General features: G+C 43.5%; 1 protein-coding gene across 6 annotated transcripts in view; it reads right to left on the bottom strand.

Moving 5' to 3' along the window:
- Window positions 1-23755, bottom strand: part of TNIK (TRAF2 and NCK interacting kinase) — a 348933-nt gene that overhangs the window by 173458 nt on the left and 151720 nt on the right. The gene's annotated exons all lie outside the window — the stretch shown is intronic.

Below are 23755 nucleotides of genomic sequence, written 5' to 3'. Positions count from 1 at the left end.
ATCAATTTTCTCATCTTCCCCAGTCAATAGAAGAATAGTTGCAGGAACTGGGTATGTCTAGACTAGGGGAGGCATGATAGCAGTGTTCCAATATCTCAGGGGTTGCCACAAAGAAGAGGGAGTCAAACTATTCTCCAAAGCACCTGAGGGTAGAACAAGAAGCAATGGGTGGAAACTAATCAAGGAGAGAAGCAACTTAGAACTGAGGAGAAATTTCCTGACAGTTGGAACAATTAATCAGTGCAACAATTTGACTGCAGAAGTTGTGAATGCCCCAACACTGGAAGCTTTTAAGAAAAGATTGGATAATCATTTGTCAGAAACAGTATAGGTTTCCTGCCTAGGCAGGGGGTTGGACTAGAAGACCTCCAAGGTCCCTTCCAACTCTGCTATTGTACTGTATTGTAATATGAGGAGAATGACAAATGTAATGATACCTAGAGATCCAAAATCAAAATTTGTTGATTTTGGAAGTCAGCCACCTTAAAGAAATTATTGTACTATTAATACTGCCAAGACTATCCCAGAGGTGGTTTTTTTTCAAGAGACCACTGGACTTTCTGGTTTTTCTTTCTTATCAAAAAAGCAAAATTGTCTTAAAAAAAAAAATCAGAAAGTCCAGTCTGTGTCTTGAAAAAAAGCACCTTTGGGACAATCATGACCTGGATGACTGAAAATCTCCAATCACCGCAAAGACTAATTTCCATCGTTTGATACATCAGCTCTTTGTACAATCAAGTGTCACTTGCTTGAGATAGGTGGCCGTAGAACTGTGATGGCGAACCTATGGCACACATGCCACAGGTGGCACGCAGAGCCCTCTCTCTGGGCACGTGAGCCGTCGCCCCAGCTTAGCTCCACCATGCATGCATGCACGCCTCCCGCTGGACAGCTGGTTTTTGGGTCTCTGCCGCACATGTGGGGAGAGACGAGGGAGACGAGCATGCATTTGAGGGCTCATGGTAGTCACATGCACAGGGACAGGGTGCATGTGGAAGGGGTCGTGTGTGCATGCCTGGGGGAGGGTGCACACTGGGGTCATGTGTGCATGCAGGGGGCGCATGGGGAGATTACATGTGCATGTGCAGGGGAGGGTCACATAAGGGGGTCACGCTATAGAGATGGAACAAGCAAATTTGAAGCACAGTTATTTTCCTGTCTTACTCAGAGAGTACTGAAATCTAAAGCTGTAACACCACATAAAATACCCAAGTATTCTGTTACTGAACTATCCTTGCTTCTTCTAACAAGATTAGCTGTGTAGAAATAAATCTACAAGTAAAGAAAAAGAAGAAGGGCTTTATTGGATGAGATAAACAAGGAACATCTGTCAAGTAGCCTATTTCCATCAAAGGCCAGGGATGCTTCCGGAAATCCTATAAGCAAAGCTTAAAGGCAATAATGCTGTTGTAATTAATCTTTGTTTATCAGACCCATCTTTTATGACCCTAGTCTATAAAATGGCACATAAGCTGTTACACTCATAAATTAAAAAAATAATAATCCGAGTTACAATTAAAAATTCCATCCTAACTTTTCTGCCGAGGAAAGCCAAATTCTCATAATACCAAAGATACCATGAATTTGGAAGCTGGTCACAGAATTATGTCTCCCAATTACACGCAGTTTACTATTGCAGCTGTAGTATATTCTACAAAGAGCCAATTTGGGGTGGCTGTTAATGTACCAGGCCACAAACCATAGTCCCACTTTAAGCAAAAAATCAAGTGGATGACCTTGGGCCAGTCACCTTGTCTCAGCCCTAAGCGGAAGGCAATGGCAAGCACACTCATAGCAAGTAAAGCAAAACTCAAGGTCCAGGAGCCAGAGCCGGCCCACGGGGTGCTTAGATATGGCCCGGGGGCTGGTCTGGAAACAACAAAGAACCAGCCCGCGTGCCTCTGCCAGCCGCAATGGAGCTCTGGAGGGCAGCGTGCGGCCCTCCAGAGCTCCATTTTCACTGGCAGAGGGTTGCAGGAGGTCATTGCGGCTGAAAACGGAGTTTGTGAGAGCCATGGGCTCCAAGCTCTTTTTTCCCTGGCAGAGGGTTGCAGGAGGCTGTCACAGCTGAAAATGGAGCTCGGGCAAAGCACTCAGGCCACTACCAGTGCCCCCGACCCGAGTGATGTTGAGCTGGCCACGCCCAACAAAGTGAAGCAGAACTCTGATGCGGATCTCAATGAAATCAATTTTGACACTCCTGGTGTAAAGGCTTCAGCTCTAAAGGCATTTAAGAGCTTAAGAATCTACATTTCCATTATACAAAGAATACCTTTTATGGAAGTGATTCAATATGTAACTATAATAAGGTAAGAAATAATCAAAGCCTAAAAGACTTTGAAAGAAAGGGATGAGAAAACAGATGACTAACGTATCTTGCTTTCAAATTTCTGTCATCTCTAAACAAATACCACATTAAAAAAATTGTGTTTAGGGCATCAATTCCTTAGACATAAGCACTACTAGCATTTTGTAATATACATAAATCAAGTGTGACTACAGAGAGCACCAGGAACAACTTTCTTAATATATTAAAAAAATAGACTGCATTTGAATAAACAATTCTTAACTGAAGAATTTATTTGTTGTACTTCTTTCTCAACTGATACAAATTCAGTTGAGGTAAATACTATTGATCCAAACAAAGATATACCTCAGTTTTCCAATAGTAAATCTGAAGGTTCATAACAACAGCAATGATTCATTTCTTGTTTTATGACTGTTTCCAAGGCTTAGGAAATTCAGGCACTCTGAGTTAAATGAGAGAAACTAGGATAAGGCAAAGGTGTAAGTGACATGGCTACAGGAGGTGAGGGTGTAGAGGCCAGAGGAAATGGCCATTAGAACAAGCCCCTCCCAAGACAATGATCAGATAAAAGTGGACTAAGGAGTCCAGGGCTGGAATGTAATCTGAGTAAAGATCTTGTCCACCTTTATTCTAGTTCTCATGAAAATAAAGGGTGAGAGGGGGATGTTCATTCAGACTTACAAGGTTCTATTGCTTTATAACAGCGGTCACCAAGTGGTGGTCCGTGGACCACTGGTGGTCCGTGATAAAATTTTGGTGGTCCGCAGAAAAATTATTTGCATTTTCATATTGCACTAAATCAGAGGTCCTCAAACTACGGCCCCTCGGCCAGGTACATGCAATGAATGTTTGTGTTGCTGCAGAGTCTCCTCCTTTGGGGTCCTTTTGTGTGGGTCAGAGGAGGGCAGAAATTCCAACTTGGGGTCTACTTCAGCCTCCTGGTGTGGGACTTTGGGCAAAGACAGGAGGGCAGCGCCACTGGTGGCGAAGAGCCAGAAGGCCTTGTTCCAGTGTGAGTGCCTCATGGCCTGGAACTGTCTGACCATCTTAGCCCACTGAGCCTTCAGGGAGCGGTACCTGGCCTTGCACTCTCACAGGTCTTCCCTCTGCTTGGAAAGCCTATGCTTGTAGTCCTCAGTGAGGTGCTTCTACTGAGCCTCCTTCCACATCGGTATGGCTCCATTATACTCTTTGTGTCCGTACATGTATACATATACATATACATATGCATATGCATATACATATACAATGCATGCATACATACATACATTTGTATTTCTTCTATACATATTACTCTTTCAATGTGCTAATTTCTATACAATACATCTTATATCTATCTGTATACATACATTCCTCTTATAACTATTATTCTGTACTATTTTATATACAATATATCTTACATTCCCCCCTCTTATTTATTTATACAGTTTTGTAATTGTTTTCTGATTTCTTAATTTTTCTTCCCTTTATGCTTTTTTATTCTTTGCATCTTTCCTCTAGCCATTTGTACCATAAATTCCATACTAAGTAATAATCCAATTCTCCTTTATCTCTTATTTCTTTTGTAAGTCTGTCCATCTCAGCGCACTCTAATATTTTTTTAAATCACAATTTCCTTTGTTGGTATATTTTTATTCTTCCAATTTTGTGCTTATATGATTCTTGCTGCAGTGGTTACATGTAATATTAAGTACTGAATTTTTTTCCTCATAGTTCCCTGTAATTATCCCTAATAAAAATAATCCTGCTTTTAGTTCTATTGATTGTGTAGTTATCTCTTCCAGCCAATTTTTTATTCTTGTCCAATATTTTTTTGCTGTTGTACACGTCCACCACATATGATAGAATGGCCTGGCTACATTTCCAACAATCTTGTGATACGTTATCTAAGTTATCTAAGAACATTGGCTCTAAACTGGCTCAGAAATATCAAAACTGTAGTTGAATACACTTACAGCATTCCAAATGGAAAAGCCTGATATACAGATTAAAATTCATCTGTATTCTCATCACCCATGAATTAGCCACCGTTGCTGGCAAACCAAATTTCTCACTTCACTTTGCAATGACAGAACTGCCAGCAAATGTATCTTCACTGTCGTATTCCATTAAATTGCAGCCGTATTTTACAGAGTCAAACAAAACCTGTTCTCGGCTTTTAAAACAAAAAATATCATTGCATTCAAGCACCCTTCAGCCTCTGGAGGGCCATAACTCACAAAACTCCGAGTTTAAGCGAGTGAGCCAGCCAAGAATAATTAAAGCTTGGATGCTTTTTTTTTTTTTAATCTACCCTGAAACTTTCTTCTAGACAACTTTCCTTATTTTTCTGGCAATGAAGGCTGACTCCCCTTTTAATCTCCTCTTCTGCAGATTTCAGATGCTGGATGGACTCCAACTGATGACTCTCACTAGCTTTCCTGCTTTTAGTGTTTTCCAAAGACACTAGAAATTAATTACTGCAATCCTCCAGCAGCATACTGGCCCATTTAAAGCACATGCAGCCCACAAGATGGTAATCTTTTAAGATTATTATGTGCATTTATATATAGGTTAATTGTATTATATATTTTATATGCAGCCCAAAACAACTCCTCTTCACTCAATGCAATCCAGGCAAATCCAAAGGTTGGACCTGCCTGATTTAAAGACAAAACAAATTAAATAATATCTACTCTGGCTACTTTATAATGGAGGGGGGAAAATAGCCATATGGCTTCCCTGCTTTCATCGTATTCAGACACGTCTTTTCTTTTCCGTGGTGGGGTGGTTCAAGTAAAGTCCACATTGTCCATCACTAACTTGTGATGCATGAGAGGACAGTGTGTGTTTGTGTGTTAATTCTCCTCCACTCATTCTGGAAAAGGAAGAGCATTGAGGATGTAGGAGGGGCTGCCAATATCAAAATGTTTGAGCGTGTTTAAAAATCTACATTTTATACATATAGACAGACAGGGGAAACAAAAAGATGTAGTGTTTTTGCGTATACACATCCAGCATGAGTGGAGGAGAATAATTTCATTAACACACACACACACAAACAAACAAACACTGTCCTCTTAAGCATCACAGGTTATGGACAATGTGGACTTTTCTGCCTGGAAGAAGCAGCAAACATCAGGAGAACATCCAGGGGTGGGATTAAAATTTTTTAGCAGCCAGTTCTCTGCCCAGTTGCTGGGTGGGCGTGGCCATGGGAGCATGGCCTAGTTGGCACCAAAGCCGGGAAGGAGGGGGGGGTGCGTTTTCCTGCACCAAAGCCGGGAAGGAGGGAGGGGGCGTTTTCGCCCTTTCCAGGCTTCGGAAGTTTTCTTTGAGCTTCCAGGAGAGCGAAAACGGCCTCCCCCGGGCCCCGGAGCCCACTGGAGGCCGGAAACAGGCCCGTTTTCAGACTTCCAGTACTTCCGGTAGACCCATTTTTCACCCTCCCCAGGCTCCGGAAACTTTCTTTGAGCCTCCAGGAGGGGGAAAACGGCCTGCTCCAGGCTCTGGAGCCCAGAAACGGGCCTGTTTTTGGACTTCTGGTACATCCAGTAGGCCCATTTTTTTGCCCTCTCAGGGCCCCCGCACAGGCCCTACACCTACCTCGCATCCAAAATGGGCCAGATGGAGACTCCTGGGAGGGGAGAAGTAAGCGGGGGTCAGCCAATTCTTGCAACTATCGGTTCGGCGAACCAGATTAAAATTAACATCCGGTTTGCCCAAACTGCTCCGAACTGGCTGAATCCCATCCGTGCGAAATCCCATCCCTTGTATATAAATGATCCTGCAGATGTTTGAAATATAGTCCCTGTGTTGTTCTTTTCCCCTCTCAAAAAATAGCAGATTGATTGCTTTTTCACAAGCAAAGCAACAGCTTTCGGATATGACAGTGTCTCTTAGGACTGCTTAACAACAGCATCAAACTAGACGATGTAGATTTTATTCATATTTCCAAAATCTGCTTTAAAAAAAAATTGTTTTGCGTCAACTGGAGCCACCTATTCTAAATCCACATTAGCTTGTCATTTTTAAACTGGGATCATTAATGTAACGTAGCTATGGCATGGTGAACTGTATGGGTTCAGGTTTGGTTTGAAGTTGAACAGCCCAAAGATTTAAGCATATGCGGTCTTCTTCTGAAGAGGCCAGCTTTCAATTCAGTCACCTTAGGCAACAATTGGCCAACTCCATCCTTTCCTTCTGAGAGATTTTAGCCAGAAGGTAATGGGGCTTCAATGACTTTGGGTCCTATTGACTTTCTAGATCCTTTTCAATTGATTTCAGGCCTAGGCATAGGACAGAAATATTTCTGATCTTTCCAGGGGATGTCAGCATCAGGAAGTATACTCTTCGTGGTCCTACTACTTCACTATGTTCACCTTGTATACTTCTGGACCACCGACGAAAGCTGAGAGTTGAGAATCTATGTGGTAGTGGTTCTATTTTTAGCAAGAGGTTAATTTTGGGTTGCATGTTGACTAGAGGTTTATCAGAGACTCTGGTAACAATGAATCAGGCCCTCCAGTGGTGGGATTCAAATAATTTAACAACTGCTTCTCTGCCCTAATGACTGCCCATGGTGGGCGTGGCCAAGAGGTATGACAACCAGCACGGCATCCTGAACCCTGGGAACAAAAACGGGCCGGAGGGGTGGCTGCACTGCTGCCCCTGTGCCCTGTTTTGGGCCTAATAGGCCTCCCTGCACTTACCTGGAATCCAAAATGGGGCCTGTGGGGACTCCTGGAAGGGGCGGGGCCAGCCAGCAATTTAATAACCAGTTTGCCCGAACTGGCTGAATCCCACCACTAATGCTCTCCTCATCTTGTAGCTAGATTACTGCAAAGCACTCTAGGTGGGGTTGCCTTGAGAGGTGATTTTTATTTATTTTTTTGTAAATGGTCTACATGTGTAGACCATTCTAAGTCTATAGAAGTAAGCAGGATATAAATCTGTCTATATAATTAAATAAATATCAACAACTAGGGAAGCCGATGAGGCTGTTTCAGTCAGTCTGCCTGCCAACACAGTTGCCTCAGTGAATTAGGCAGCCATGTAAATAGAAATAAACATAAGTAATCCTAGACTTACAACAGTTCATTTAGTGATCGTTCAAAGTTACAATGGCACTGAAAAAAAGTGGCTTATGGACATTTTTCATACTTATGACCACTGCAGCATCCCCATAGTCACACAGTTTACATTCAGATGCTTGACAGCTGGTTCATATTTATGACGGTTGCAGAGTCCCGGGGTCATGGAATTGCCTTTTACAACCTTCTGACAAGCAAAGACAATGGGGAAGATTCACTTAACAGCCATGTTACTAATTTAACAACTGCAGTGATTCGTTTAACAACTGTGGCAGGAAAAGTTGCAAAACGGGGCAAAACTCACCTAATACATTTCTCACTTAACAACATAAATTGTGGGCTCAACTGTGGTCTTAAGTTGAAGACTACCTGTGCATGCATGCATGCACGCACGGACACACACACACACACACACACACACAATCGTTTCTTATGTGATTGTATTCAGCTCCTTGATTTTAAGTTTCTTGAGGGAGAATCACAGATTTCCAGGCATAAAACGCTATCGCTCCCAAGATGCAATATTTGAATCTCTGTTTTGAAGGGCAGCATAGAAACTTTCCAAAATGCAACTTCGGAGTAGTCAGTGGATTCTCCTTCCCAATAAATATTGGCATTACAGAAAAGAACACAGAGGCCCTTCTTGTTCCAAATGAAGAGCGTATGAATATACATATTTCATCCTCTCAACCGAGGGCCGTCTCCAAGGTTTTCATGTGCCCCAGGCAAGCTTGCAAATGTCCTATACTCAGCTCCTCAGCTCTTACCATAATCCATCAAACAAACATTTTGCAATAGCGTAGGATCCATTCATTTAGGACAGCAAAGCTGGGATGTCCTAGTGATCTATGGCAACAATTCTGACGTGAATAAACTGCGCTAATTGAGACAAGCAAGTCACCGTCCTTTTTTCACAATGGCTTCTGCTTTTATTACAGTGCCAGCGTGCTAACTGATCCTGTAGGTCTTCTTCCAAGATGAGCAATATTGAGCCATATCAACAATTCTTTCCTTTTTCTCTTTTATTTTATTCTGTCTCTCTGCCTCTCTCTGTCTCTGTCTGTCTGTCTGTCTCTCTCTCTCGCTTTCTCTCTCTCTCACCAATCAATTGGGTGACACATGGATAATGGAAATCAGATTGGAAATTCTGTGTTCCTAAACAGCTGTCAAGCTGTACAGACTGCAGATGATTTTCCCAGAAATGCTGTGCCTTCACATATTAATAAATTATAAATGCAGCTGCATTTCTGAGCATCTTCTCTGAGAAAGAAAAAAGAAACATTTTTCCTCTCTTATCACGTCCGCAGATAACTGCCCAGCCGCCCTGTTTAGGGTGTTTAGGGTGACCCGCTCCTTACTTAACCAAAGAACTGGGGAAGACCCCTTGCAGGGTAGGGCTGAAGAATTTGTTCAGTATCTGCAGGATAAAATCGCTCAGATTCGGACAGGCTTGGACTCTGACTGGGTAGATTTGGGCGAGTCGACGGGGATCAATCTTGTGGAGACTATCTGGGATGAGTTTGACCCTGTAACCCCCAAGGGCATGGACAGGATTATGGGGAGACTCAGTGCTGCCACTTGTGTGCTTGACCCGTGTCCCTGTTGGTTAGTCTCGGCTTCCCGGGAGGTGACACAAGGCTGGCTCCAGGCGATTACCAACGCTTCGTTGAGAGAGGGGTTCTTTCCCACTGCCCTGAAGGAGGCGGTGGTGAGGCCCCTCCTTAAGAAGCTTTCCCTGGGCCCAGCCTCTTTAGCCAACTATCGTCTGGTCTCCAACCTTCGCTTTGTAGCGAAGGTTGTCGAGAGTGTGGTAGCTTCCTCAGTACCTAGATGAAGCTGCCTACCTGGATCCGTTTCAGTCGGGTTTCAGGCCTGGGTACAGCACGGAGACGGTATTGGTCACGTTGGCTGATGACCTCTGGCAGGCCCAGGACAGGGGCTGCTCCTCTATCCTGGTCCTATTAGATCTCTTGGCGGCTTTCGATACCATCGACCATGGTATCCTAGTGCGACGACTCGGGGGGTTGGGAGTGGGGGGCACCGTTTTATGGTGGTTCTCCTACCTGTCAGATCGGTCGCAGTTCGTGTTGACGGGAGGACAGGGATCGACCCCGAGGCGCGTCACTTGTGGGGTGCCCCAGGGGTAGGTTCTCTCATCCCTCCTGTTCAACATATATATGAAACCGCTGAGCTAGATCATCCATGGTTTTGGGGTATGGTATCATCAATATGCTGATGATACCCAACTTTTCATCTCTACCCCAAGCCACCCAAACGATGCCCTTGACGTGATGTCCCGATGTCTGGAGGCTGTGCGGATCTGGATGGGGAGGAACAGGCTCAGGCTCAATCCCTCCAAGACTGAGTGGCTGTGGTTTCCATCATCCTGATTTATGCATCTTGTTCCATCTTTGATGATAGGGGGAGAAACTTTACCCCCCTCAGAAAGGGCCCGCAATCTGGGAGTCCTCCTGGATACACGGCTCAGTTTAGAAGAACACCTGATGGCCATGACCAGGGGGGCCTTTTACCTGATACATCAGCCGCGCCCCTTTCTGGATCGGGATGCTCTGTGCATAGTCACTCATGCCCTCGTCCTTTCTCGCCTGGACTACTGTAACACTCTCTACATGGGGCTGCCCTTGAAGAGCACCCGGAGGCTTCAACTGGTCCAGAATGCGGCCGGGCGGGTTATCATGGGGGTACCTAGGTGCTCCCATGTTACCCCCCTTTTAGGCGGCCTGCACTGGTTGCCGGTTGTGCTATTCAAGGTACTAATTATGACCTGGCCTGAATAGAATAAAATATAGGATAAATTTGGTTGTTAATTTTAATTTAATTTTTAAATTTTTATTGTAAATATCAACTGGGTTATTTTTGATACTTTAATATCCCTTTTAATTTTTGTAATATGTGTTTTCTTTTATGTTGTACACCGCACTGTCTTTGGGAGAAGGGTGGCATATAAATCCAATAAACCTAACCTAACCTTTTAAAAACATACTACTAAGAAAAGACTCGAAAAATACTGAAATCCATATAAGCAGATCAATTTCAATCTCAACATATTATCCAATTTGCATTCATTTATCAGTCGCCCGCCGCTGTTATCTGGAGCCTTCAAAATCCATATTTACACAATTTATTGTAAACACCTTTTTGGAAAAAGGCCAAATAAATGGCTTCCAACTATTACAGAACGAAAAGGGAAAAAAAACTGATGCCATGTAAGATATATATGTATATAATCCTTCCTGCTGGTGTTTTGCTTTTTTAAAGGAATCAATATAGCAGCAACACTCCAGCATCTAGTTGTTAAATGTACCTTGAAAACCCGTTTCTCTAGTGGGTTGTGTAAATGAGTTCTTACCTGAATATATTTAGCTAGCCCTATCTATATCTATAAAAAAAAAAGATAAAGGATCCTTGCGGATTTTATTCTGCTAGTTGTTGCCAACTTTAGAGGGAGTTGCTCATCTCTGTTTCAAGGCTATTGAGGCAGTGCTGTCCAATGACATTTCCACGGTCAAGTGGCCAGCATGATGTGATAGGGTGCTGTTACCTTGCCACTGAAGTAGTACCTATTTATCTACTCACATTCGCATACTTTTGAATGGCTAACCTTTTTGCTGTCGCATGCCGAAAGCACCTGTAATGCAATGTGCGCAGAACCCCCCTGGTGGCCCACCCCCTGTGCCCCACCCCCTCTGCATGAGCATGTGACCCCCCCCACTTCCCCCGCACCCATGCATGCACACATGATCTCCCTGCACTCCCCCATGCATGCACGCGCGAACCCCCCGCATGCGCCCCGCACCCCACTCATGCATGCATGATCCTGTGCATGCATGCATGATCTCCCCTTGCTTCACGAATGCAAACGCTTCTCCCGCATGTGCCCCACCTCCTGCACATGCATGGTAGAGAGCCGAAAACCAGCTGGCCAGCAGAAGCCTCATGTGTGGCGGAGCTGAGCTGGGATGATGGCTCATGTGCCCGCAGAGAGGGCTCTGTGTGCCCTATGTTCACTGTCATGGGACTAGGTTGTCAAGAATTAGGGCAGGGACCAGAGTTCACCCCATTCCAACAGACAAGTCCAGTGTTTTAACTTGTCAGCCATCACACAGCATATCTCTATCTCTATCTCCACCGCCACCTATCTATATATCTACAGTATATTTTGTTGTTGTTGATCAGTCACTAAGTCGTGTCTGACTCTTTGTGACCCCATGGACCATATCATACCAGATCCCTCCTGTGGTCCACTATTTCCAGGAGTTTGCCTAAATTTATATTCAACAACACAATGTAACCATCTCATCCTCTGCCCTGCTTTTCTCCCTTTGCCTTCAATGTTTCCCAACAGCAAGATCTCAGAAAGTCCTTCTCGTCTCATTAGGTGGGTAAAAAATATTTGACCTTCAGCTTCAGTATCTCTCCTTCCTAAGAACAGTCAAGGTTGATTCCCTTTAGGATTGACTGATTTGATCTCTTTGCAATGCAAGGGAGTCTCAAGAATCTTCTCCGACATCACCATTCGAAAGCATCCATTCTTTAGCACCCAGCCTTTCGTCTAGATCAGTGGTTCCCAAACTTGGCAACTTTAAGCTCTGCTGGCTGGAGAATTCTGGGAGTTGAAGTCCACAAGTCTTAAAGTTGCCAAGTTTGGGAACCACTGGTCTAGATGTATATCATGTATCCATATCTATAGATGCAAATATCCTTAATACATACATAAATATCAAAATACATAAATATCAAAGGTAAATCCAAATAAGTGATTTTTTTCTTTCAACTGACTTGCTTCAAATTCAGGCTCTATTCATTTCTATCTGTAACTCACTTGTATTTTTCACTGCTTTCTCCCCCTTCCCAAGATCACCCTACCCCCAGCTCCCTACAAACTCTACTAAGCAGGGAAAGGCAGAATAGCTGCACAATGTGTTTTGATTAATTGTGCTAAAAGCTGTCTGTCTGAAAGCACCCAAATCCACCCACCACATTCTGGACTTGTAAAATTGCCTTAAGCCTTCGTTTCCCTCCATGAATTTGAATATTTTATTCAGTCCTGATGGCATCTCATACCATTTTATTTTGAAGTGAAAATTATGCTGCATAGGAACAGAAAAATCCATCATCAGACTACAGACACAAATAACTTGATTAGATCCCTTGAGCACTAAATGTCAAACGCTTGATGTACTGAAAAAGGCTGGGAGAAGGCAAATATCAGGACTGCTGTATTTATCTGAAAAGAATATTGTGTTTTCCTCAATAATTTAGCTGCAGTATGGGTTGTCCAACATGAGTGGTCATGTTAAATTCACTGAACCGGCTGGAATGGAAGAATATGATGGGGGTTTGTTTATTCATTCATTCATTCACTCACTCATTCAATTTTTATAGCCACCTATTTCAACTAATGACTATGAGTATGTTTGATGTTATATTCTTGAATACGTCCCGCTTCCCCCAAAATAAGACCTCCTTGGATAATAAGCCCAATCAGGCTTTTGTGCTCATTCACTAAAATAAGCCCTCCCCTGAAAATAAGCCCTCCCCAAAAATACTGCAACAGAGCAGCAGCCATGAGGTGACCATGCTCGCCGCCTCCTGCACCTCACAAATAACAAGACCTTCACGAAAATAAGGCCAAGTGCTTATTTCGGGGGTCAAAAAAGAAAATGAAACCATGGTCTTATTTTTGGGGAAACATAGTAAGTCCCATCAGTTAAGTTCTTCCTTCCAACCTCAATTTCATGTTACATTTGCATCAAAACATAGGCAATGAAAGCCAAAATTCCCTGCTTCCAGTATTTGGAAATCCATCAAGAACAAGAACAACAACAAAAATCCAACACAATCGAGCAAAGTGGCAACTTGAATGTGTATTTTTCACGCATATTATGAGCCCAGACAGCAGCCCTTAGCTGATTAGGGATGTGGAAGGCATTTTGTGCACAAACAGCCGTGCGGATGGAACACTTTGCACAACTCTAGATGGCCAGATATTTTATTTTGGAAATGTGGTTGTTTCTAGCAGAAGGGGCTTCAGAGTTCAGATGAAGGGGATAAGAGTGAGATGCTGGAGACCAGATTTTTAATTTTATTTTTAAGCTTCTTAATGGAACTGTTTTTGATTTAAAGGTTGTTCCTCATCCAGATCCCTGGAGCTTCCAGACTATGGAAAGCATCAAGATGGTATCCCTTAGGCAGCCAGCAAGCAAGCAAACCAAAGGATTCTTTAGTCCTTTGCAGTGATGCTCTGGATCAACACATCATTCAGAAGACACAAAACCTAGAAATGTTTTGGTTCTGGGCTTCAACTGAAATAAAGTTTGGAGGGATTCTGGGGCAATTGGGTAGGATGAATAGGGCAATGATGGGAAGAAAGAGAAGGGAAGGGAAGACAATATGAAGAGTGTTGAGTGGGTGGGGCCAGGCTATGTGGAGATGGGAAGAGAGGGCCGAGGAACACCATTCCTTCCTTGCTAGAATACAATGTTCTAGTTTCTGTTTCTTCTAAATCATTGGTTGCTTCAGACCAGTTCAGCAGAACCTCCAGGCTGCAATGGTTTGGTTCATGTATAAAAGAGAATTTTTTTTTTCTATTTGGGGCACATTAATATAGTCAGTTAGGGATGTGGTAGCTCAGTGGCTAAGACACTGAGCTTGTCGATCAGAAAGGTTGGCGGTTCAGTGGTTCAAATACTTAGTGCCGCGTAACGAAGTGAGCTCCTGTTACGTGTCCCAGCTTCTGCTAACCTAGCAGATGGAGAGCATGTAAAAATGCAAGTAGAAAAATAGGAACCACCTTTGGTGGGAAGGTAACAGTGTTCGGTGTGTCTTCGGCATTTAGTCATGCCAGCTAGCAAGAGTGCAGAGAAGAGCAACAAAGATGATTGGGACTGGAGGCTAAAACATATAAAGAACAGTTGCTGGAATTGGATATGTCTAGCGTAATGAAAAGAAGGACTAGGGGTGACATGATACCAGTGTTCTAATATCTCAGGGGCTACCACAAAGAAGAGGGAGTCAAACTATTCTCCAAAGCACCTGAGGGTGGAAGAAGCAATGGGTGGAAAGTAATCAAGGAGAGAAGCAATTTAGAACTGAGGAGAAATTTCCTGACAGTTAGAACAATTAATCAATGGAACAACTGGCCTCCAGAAGTTGTGAATGCTCCAACACTGGTAGTTTTTAAGAAGAGATTGGATAACCATTAATGAGCCGAGGTGGCACAGTGGCTAGGGTGCAGTACTGCAGGCCACTTTAGCTGACTGTTATCTGCAGTTCAGCGGTTCTAATCTCACCGGCTCAAGGTTGACTCAGCCTTCCATCCTTCCGAGGTGAGTGAAATGAGGACCCAGACTGTGGGGGGGATATGCTGACTCTGTAAACCGCTTAGAGAGGGCTGAAAGCCCTATGAAGCGGTATATAAGTCTAACTGCTATTGCTATTGCTATTGTCTGAAGTGGTGTAGGGTTTCCTGCCTAAGCAGGGGGTTGGACTAGAAGACCTCCAAGGTCCCTTCCAACTCTGTTATTCTATTTTTCTTTCTATCCCTTTAACTGAAATGAGTGTGTGTTAGACTGCAGATGTACCTGGCCAGACAAAAATATCTTGGCTCAAGTTAAACATATGATGCTTTTTCAAGGGTAAAATGATAGAGGCAAGCAGCCTTAGCCTCTTCAAACTTATGTCCCTTGATTGCTCACTCATAGCCTGCTTTTACCTTAAAGTGGGCTACAGGCCCCCCCATAAAACTGTGTATCCTAAAAGCTGCACCTGAGGCTGATCCAACCCGTGTCTGCTTTCTTATACTTCTGAATCTTTTATGAAACGACCAATGAATACTGGGGCTCTCAGGATATGGATCAACTACAAGTTTGAGTCACTAGCAAGTCCAACAGTGGGGGATGATCAAAGTTGGCTCGGTGACCTCGAGAAACCACAGGTTCCCCTTTCGTGCCTTCCCCAAATCAATTTCTGTTTTGCAACAGAAACACAATTTGCAACTGGAGCACAAAGGATCCAAAACTATGGTCTAGAGCAGTGTTTCTCAACCTTGGGAACTTGAAGATGTCCGGACTTCAACTCCCAGAATTCCCCAGCCAGCGAATGCTGGCTGGGGAATTCTGGGAGTTGAAGTCCGGACATCTTCAAGTTGCCAAGGTTGAGAAACACTGGTCTAGAGGATGAGAGGGAGAGAAAGATATCAGCACCCTAATTGTGCATCTCAACTTACAAATTATGAGTCCCCCCAAAATCAGTGCTTGAATGAAATGGTAGTCAGGCTTAAATATTGCTGCAGACGTCCCATCTAAAAGGTACTTTTAAAATGGAAGCTGGTGTTTCCGTTCTCCTGTTTATTATTGTCCAGAGCAATGAGCGACAACTATAAAGCTACAAGGTTATTGATAGCAGTTGGATGCATTCAAGATTTTCCAGGATGATTTTTTTTATAGGCTGCAAGAATGAGAAATTTAATTGAATGGATGTCATAGGAGTATAAGCTGCTCGTATTTCCAAAGGGGAAAAAAAAAGTCTGTGGTTCTCTCTTAATAATGCAGAGGATAGCTTTGGTAAAGATTACATAGACTTGGACTACAATCTAATCACTCCGATGTAAATTCCACTGAGATCCAAAGACCCTTTGTCTTTTTTTAAAATACACCAAGTTCTCACCAAACTCCTGAAGTACAAATTAATTGCCCCTTTGCAAATAGTTTCCTTGTTTTGTTTTTAATTATAAACTAAATGCCTTTATCCCGATGACAATCAATTAAGAAAAAAGAGAGAAATACGCAGAACTCAATAACATTTCAGCTCCACAATTATTTTATGTAACAGCTATGTGTCAGAGAACAATGATTAAGAATGTAGGTTACTTCGCACCGCCAGGTTTAATTTCTGGCCAGCAACCTAATTGTTGTTTTATTTACTTTTTGCTTAAAAAAAAGAATAAAGACTGAGAGCATGTTCCTACTCTTGAATTAGTCTTGCAAACTGTAATCATCCTTGACATCTTTTTAGGAGTAAAAAAAAAATCTTCTCTGAATAACTTAGCCTTTTCCTTTTCACTTTTTTTTTAAAAAAAGTATAATTATATGTCCTTCGCTAAAACTGAGTTTGAGACAAAAGTATTTCGACTAACAGGCAGGCTTTAGAAAGTAATTACAATACAATGATTAACAAACACGTTCTCTGCCACAACAGAAGCACTATTTATAGAAATGTGACTGGTAAATCATGGTTTATAGCTGAATGTATTGCATAAATCGAATGGATTGTAGTTTACTTAACAAACTAATAAAGGAAGCCCTGGCCTAAGAATGATTGAAATGTTGGCAGTTTAAGTGTTTGTTTCTTGAATATGTAAATCCAACTCAAGGGCCTTATTAAACCCCATGTCTCCAGTGGGACCTTACATTCAGTAACTCACTAGATATATTAAATATTATTCCAGCATTATTTTTCAGAGTTCAAATCCCTATGATTTTATAATCTTGCCCATGTCCTGGTGGTTAGAATGCATTACTGCAGGCTACTTCTATGGACTGCTGGCTGCCAGCAATCTGACAGTTCGATTCTCACTGGCTCAAGGTTGACTCAGCCTTCCATCTTTTCGAGGTCGGTAAAATGAGGACCCAGATTATTGGGGGCAAATATGCTGACTCTCTAAACCACTTAGAGCAGTGATGGCTAACCTTTTTGTTGTCACCTGCCAAAAGCGCCCCCCCCAATATTGCAATGCAAGCATGACCCTCCCCTGCCCCCCTGCACATGCACGTTGACCTCTTGTGCTCCCATGGCCCCCCCCATTTGGGGCCAAGTATGCCTCCCTGCAGCCTGCTGGAACCAAAAATGGGCTGCGGGGGAGGTGCCGCACCCCCTGCGCTCCCCCCTGCCCCCACGCATGCATGTGCGACCTCCTGACCCCCATGCATGCACATGTGTCTCCCGCATGTGCTCCCCACATGCATTCACGGCAGAGACCGAAAAATCAGCCGGCCAGCAGGAGGCACGTGCACATGCACGGTGGAGCTGACCTGGGGTGACGGTTCGCGTGCAGGAAGGGCTTTGCGTACCATAGGTTCGCCATCGTGGATTTAAAGAAACCATAGTGTAAAGCACTGTGAAGCAGTATATAAGTCTAAGTTCTATTGCTATTCCTTGGCAACAATATGTCACTGCTTTCCCTGGAGTGTTTTTTCAGCCACCTATTTGTCCATAATTCTAGGTTTTTCTAGTGGTCTGTCATCCAAGCACTAATTTGGTCCAATCCTGCATCCCTTTTGCATGGTTCAGCCAAGGTTGGCTGGTACATGTATTGCTGTTGTCAAAACACCCATCCCTGCTCTCCTTCCAGTGGAAAATGAAATTTGCAACCCATATTGAATTTTAAAGCCTTCCTGAAAACAGACACCAGTGTGTCTGTGGGTTTTTTATTTTTTATTTCACACAAGGCAGCTCATCATCAACCAGTGCAAAATAGTCTATTATTGAGTTGTTAGATTGCTTGAAGACATCTGAAGCGTTCAGCCTCCTGATGTTCTGCACATATACAGCAGGGTTATGCAAAGAGGGGGGGGAAAGGACATAAAATCTATTATATTTGTCACACAGTAAGATTAACTCCTCAGGGAAGCACACGAAGACTTCTTTGAAGAGCAATATACAACCCCTTTTCAATGAAACAGATGCACTGAACCCATTAGATTAAATGTAAAACCCTGGAGGTATAGAAGAAAGATAAAGAGGTAATAGAAAATTAAGAAAAGAATAAAAAGCCTGCCTGGAATAAAAAGTGAAAGGCTCTTAAGTAGACCATGATTCCTGGTGACAACATGGACACAGAGATGCATCTTTCTTGCAGGCAACATGGAAACAGATGCCACTGATTTTTTTTTCCAGGGTAGTTTGGCCTACAGCCATGATGGTGAACCTATGACACGCGTGCCAGAGGTGGCACAGAAGACTCCTCTCTGTGGGCACGTCTGCCATAGCCAACTGCTCTTCTGGTTTCTGGTGCGCGGGCATCAGAGCGCCAGAAAACGGTCTGAAAATGTCCCAAAAAATAGGCATGTGCATGCCGGCCAGCTGGTCTTTGGGTTTACAGTGCTTGCTGCACACAAAGACCAGCTGACCAGTGTGCATGCTCGTGTCGGAGATCTGAAGACCAGCTGGTTGACACACACATGTGCACCGGCAATTGGTCTTCAGGTTTCTGGCCCTCCAGTGTGCACATGCACATGCATTCCGGTTTGGGCACTCAGTGCCGAAAAGGTTCACTACTGCTGACTTATAATTTTAGGCCTTCCTGATGTTCTCCCTTCCATATTAACCATAACCAACCCTGTTCCGCTGGATCAAGATTTGCCTGCAAGTTTTAAATGTTGCTACCATCTGTAACTAGTGTAGAGTATCTGTTGGCTGTGGTAAGTAGCATGGTGGGTTCTGTGCAGTGGTGGGTTTCAAAATTTTTTAGAACTTCTTCTGTAGGTGTGGCCTGCATTGTGGGAGTGGCTTGCTGGCCATGTGACTGAGTGGGATGGGCTTTCCAGCCATGTGACTGGGTGGGTGTGGCCAACTTGGAAAATGTGGTGAAACTCACTTAACAATGCTCTTGCTTAGCAACCAAAATGTTGGCTCAGAAACTCTGGCATTTGAAGCACGCAAGTCTTAAAGCTGTCAACTTACAAGACCCTTGCACCCCTAACCCTTTAGAAAAATAACCCCAGGGGTGTTCAGACTTGACAGCTTTAAGACTTGTGGACTTCAACTCCCAGAATTCTTCCTCTCACTCTTCATCTTGATGATGTGCAGACGGGCGGGGGGAGGGAGCTGGAACTGGTTCTAAACAGCACTGTAGATTTGTGGAATCTCTTTTATAGAAGAGGTTAGAACTGGCAGAAACCCACCTCTGAATCTGTGCCATCAAGTTGTTGCCAACTCTATGTGACCACACAGATAGAGTTTCTCCAGGAATTCCCTCCGTAATCTGGTTCTTCAAATCTTCCAATGATTCACCGATTGGCTATAATGATCCATCCTTCCTTCCTTCCTTCCTTCCTTCCTTCCTTCCTTCCTTCCTTCCTTCCTTCCTTCCTTCCTTCCTTCCTTCCTTCCTTCCTTCCTTCCTCAATATAGTACATCTCCTGCTTGAGCATAAGTTGGACTAGAAGCCTCCAAGATCCTTTCCAGCTCTGCAATTGGTTTAATAATGGCAATGTATTTAGAGAGTGACAGGAAGGAAGGAAATTTTTAGATCACAACATGGTAAGAGTAAGAAACAAAATTATTCGGCACATATCTTAGCTTTCCTTGCTTAAGTATTAAAATAGCTGATAAACTAAGCAAAAATAGCAGTTCCTTTTTGTGGCATCCGGCATTATGTGACATTGCATAATAGAAATAGCACCGACAGTGAAGTCACACCAAAAGTTTTGCCCACTAATGTAACTGGCCCAAAACTCTGATCAAAGAAGCCATATGGAAAACACATTGTAGGTAGCAATATGTAAAAAAAAGGTTTATCTGAGGAAAATATCCCCAAATCTTTCGTTATTTACTTTACAAGTGACTCTGGGCAGCTTACGATCAAAAACAAGCCCTGCTACATATAAATAATATATAACGGGCCGCAAGAGCAAAACCAAGACAGACCAGACCAAAATGAAAGAAAGCCAAGGAAAAGAAAACAGGTGTTCTGACCTAGGCTTCCTGATACAGTAAAAAGCACACGCTTAGTTCCAAAAAGCCCATGTTCCTCCCCCAACCTCCTCACTGTCCACTCTGCTGCCAGTTCCGCAGTCCGCTGGCAGACCACAACCACAGGTCCCATAATCCTGTGGCCTTCATAAGAGGAGGGAGCTACATGAGTCTCTGGAGGAAGATTAGTCTACAGAAGTGATGGTGAACCTGTACGGAAACGTTGCGTGCTTGTGCACACGCTTGTCTAGGCCGCACTCTGGAAAAGCCAAACCTCCGGGTTCTGCCGTGCACGCATGCCCGACCATCGGGTGGCTGGTGCGCATGCTCAGGCCGGTTTTCAGCACTGCTGCGCGCACAAAGGGATTGCGCTCCGGAAAAGCCAAATGTCGCGGTTCTGGCGCCTATACACACCCGGGAATCAGTTGGCTGGGGTGCATGCCCCACGTGCAAAGGACAGCTGATCATCACATGCGCACCAGAAACCTGAAAGACAAACAGGCAAGGCCATGTGTGTGGGGCAACATGGCTTCGCGTGCCACTTTGGGCACGTGTGCCATACGTTTGCCATCACGGGTATAGAGGGCAGGAATTGCAACAGAGTAGGGATGTTTCTCAGGTCCCTCAGTTAATGTTTCCCTCCACTCAATGTGCAAATCCACTCAATGTGCAAATCCACTCAAGGCCTAGGGGCAGCCATGAAAGCCAATAGACCTGAACCCCACCATATGTTGACTTCAGGGCTCCCTTTCTCCCCAATCCTCCACAGCAATGTGATAACTACAGAGAATATTCCTGGAATGCTTGGAGTGGGGGGGGGGGAGAGAATCCTATCCTAGATGCAAGTATTAAATATTATTTAAATATCCCTGCCCTCCTTACAAAATGAGGAAATTAAGAATACTTTGGGGAGGGGGGGGTATACAAAGGAATTGCCAAGAAGGAATAAAGAATGCAAGGGTAATGTAAATTTCCTGTGTTTTGGCATGCTTACCTAACCAGGGCTTTGTTCCACCTTGATTAATGTAGCCTATTGTTCTATCTGGATTTTCTTGTTCACAAGAGGGAGCATACATTTAGTAAGCCTGAGCTTTGTTTCATCGGGAGGATTCAACAGTATCTACCTTTGCAGACCTGCGTTAGTTGGGTGGAGTTTGAAAGCCGGATTCAGAAAGCTGTGCTGTTTTGCAGACTAACCTGTGAAACCAGCAAGGATGGGCTGCTGTGGGTTTGCCCGGGTTTGGGAGAAACCGTAACTAACCTTATGGCCTCCAAATCCCACCCCTGGCTGGCTCCATCCACCCGACCCCTCCCCTCCCCCCCAGGAGTCTCCATCTGGCCTCTTTTGGATGTGGGGTATGTGCAGGGCTAGTACGGAGCAGAGGTGGGTTCCTACCAGTTCGCATCAGTTCGGTAGAAGCGGTTCATCAAATCTACCGAACCGGTTAGAAGAGGTTCCACCAGAAAGCAGGCCACACCTACAGAAGAGGTTCCAAAATTTTTTGAAACCCACCACTCACACACACACACACACACACACACACACACACACACACACACACAAACACACACAGACTCACACAGACTCACACAGAGAGAGAAAGAGAAAGAAAGGAAGAAAGAAATAAAGAAAAAAAGAAAAAGGAAAGAAAAAGTGAGAGAGAGATGAAAGAAAAAAAGGAAAAAGGGACAGAGAGACAAAAGGAAGGAGAGAGAGAGAGAGAGAGAGAGAGAGAGAAAGAAAGAAAGAAAGAAAGAAAGAAAGAAAGAAAGAAAGAAAGAAAGAAAGAAAGAAAGAAAGAGAGAGGATAACCGGAGAGGCAGTTTCTGTAAGCAAGCCACTCCCACCAGGTTACATGGCCGGCAAGCCACTCCCACAAAGGAAGCCACACCCACAGAGTAGGTTTGAAAATTTTTTGAAACCCACCACTGGTACGGAGGCTCAGGGAGGGGGAAAATGGGCCTCCCAGAAGTTCTCCGAAGGGCAGAAATGGGCCAACTTCTGGCTTCTCCAAAGCCCAGAGACGGCAGGTTTCACCCTCCCAAAGGCTCGAGGAAGACAAAAACAGCCCACACACCATGGTGCAGGAGGCTGACTAGGCCACGCCCACCATGGCCACGCCCACCCGGCAACCGGGCAGAGAACCTATTGCTGAAATTTTTGAAGCCCAACCCTGGAAACTTAAGTCCTAAGTCCTTTTGACCTAAGTCCAGGTACAGAGCCAAAAGAGAAAAGGAAATAATAATGATGGGAGTTTTTCAAATGCTTTAACAAACTTTGTGAACAGAATTATTTTTGGATCCGGCTCAGACAATAAAATCCCCTGGCCTGTCTCCAGGGGTTATCCCATTTCAGATCTGAACACCTAATTCAGCATTTTTCAACCTTCGCAGACTTAAGATGGGTGACCTTCAACTCCCAGGATTTCCCAGTCACCAAATGGCTGGGGGATTTGGGGAGTTGGAAGTCCACTCATCTTAAAAAGCTGCCAAGGTTGAGAAACACTGATTTAATTTATTAATGCACTGCACCAGGTGAACTCCAGGCATAATTGTGTCTTTTCCATCCTTAAATTGACATCGCTCTAATGGCTTTGGGAGATCACTTTCTGGAGGATAGTGGTAGTAGTTTGAATAGAAAGTCAGATCAATTTGGATCTAGTCCACCATCTACACCTGGGGTGTCAAACTCACATCGTCCCAGCGGTGTCACATGACGTATTGGGACGTATAGGTGTGGGCGTGGCCAGCACGTGGCACATCTGGCCCCCGGGCCGGGAGTTTGACAGCCCTGAACTACACCATTGCCTGTGCATGTTGGGACCTAGGTTTACCAAGAAAAATTGTGTTCTTTTATTTAGTACAATATGTTTCAACAGAAAAAAAATTGAAGGATGTGTTGGATGTTTAATTCTTCTCAACCGGCAAAAAAAAATGAGTATTGTATGTCTGTTTGTTGTGAATATGCATATGTATCTCTATATCTCTTTCTCTCTCCTTTGACCTCAAGTCTTAGAAATTAAAAGAGAGAGAGAATTTATAAAACTCAATACTTGAAATAGATTTAGTTAAACCAATGCTCAAATACTAAGCAGTAAAACAGACAAAGAAATCTGTGCATTGTAGGAAATAAAGTCTTTTATCTCTGAACAATTATGCCTGAACCTATTCCTTATCACACCTTTTTATTACTGTAGGTATCTTCCCGGTAATTCAATATGAATTCTTTCTACAAAAAAATGCAGATAGAGAATTTTAATTCTAAATTAAAGTATTGTCATTTCTTTCTTTCAAACTGAAGCTATATGTCAACCACACTTCCTGCTACATACTCTTTTTTTTGGGGGGGGGAGCGGTGGTGTTAACCACAAAAGAATTATAAAAGATTCCTTTTTAAAATTTCTCCACCTTAATTCTTTTTGCTAGAGTTTTTTTTCCTATTCAAAGCAAGGCCACATAACTAATACTATTTCTGGTTTTTTTTCTTTTCAATTTTTTGTTATGGCTTAGAAATCACAAGAAAATACTGTTTTAACATTTGCATTTTTATCATATTTTGGGATGCCATACAGGTTTTTTGGGTGAGTGCTATAAAGGAAAGCCTATAAAGAAGAAAGATACCAGAGTGAACTTATAATAACATTTCAGCTATTTCAAAATA

Source organism: Thamnophis sirtalis, unplaced genomic scaffold (genome assembly GCF_051295495.1).
Source record: "Thamnophis sirtalis isolate CommonGarterSnake01/CBP01778 unplaced genomic scaffold, rThaSir2_p1.2 scaffold_11, whole genome shotgun sequence".
NCBI lineage: Eukaryota > Metazoa > Chordata > Lepidosauria > Squamata > Natricidae > Thamnophis > Thamnophis sirtalis.
The sequence above is the reverse complement of the archived record's forward strand: the minus strand, read 5'-3'. Positions and strand labels throughout refer to the sequence as shown.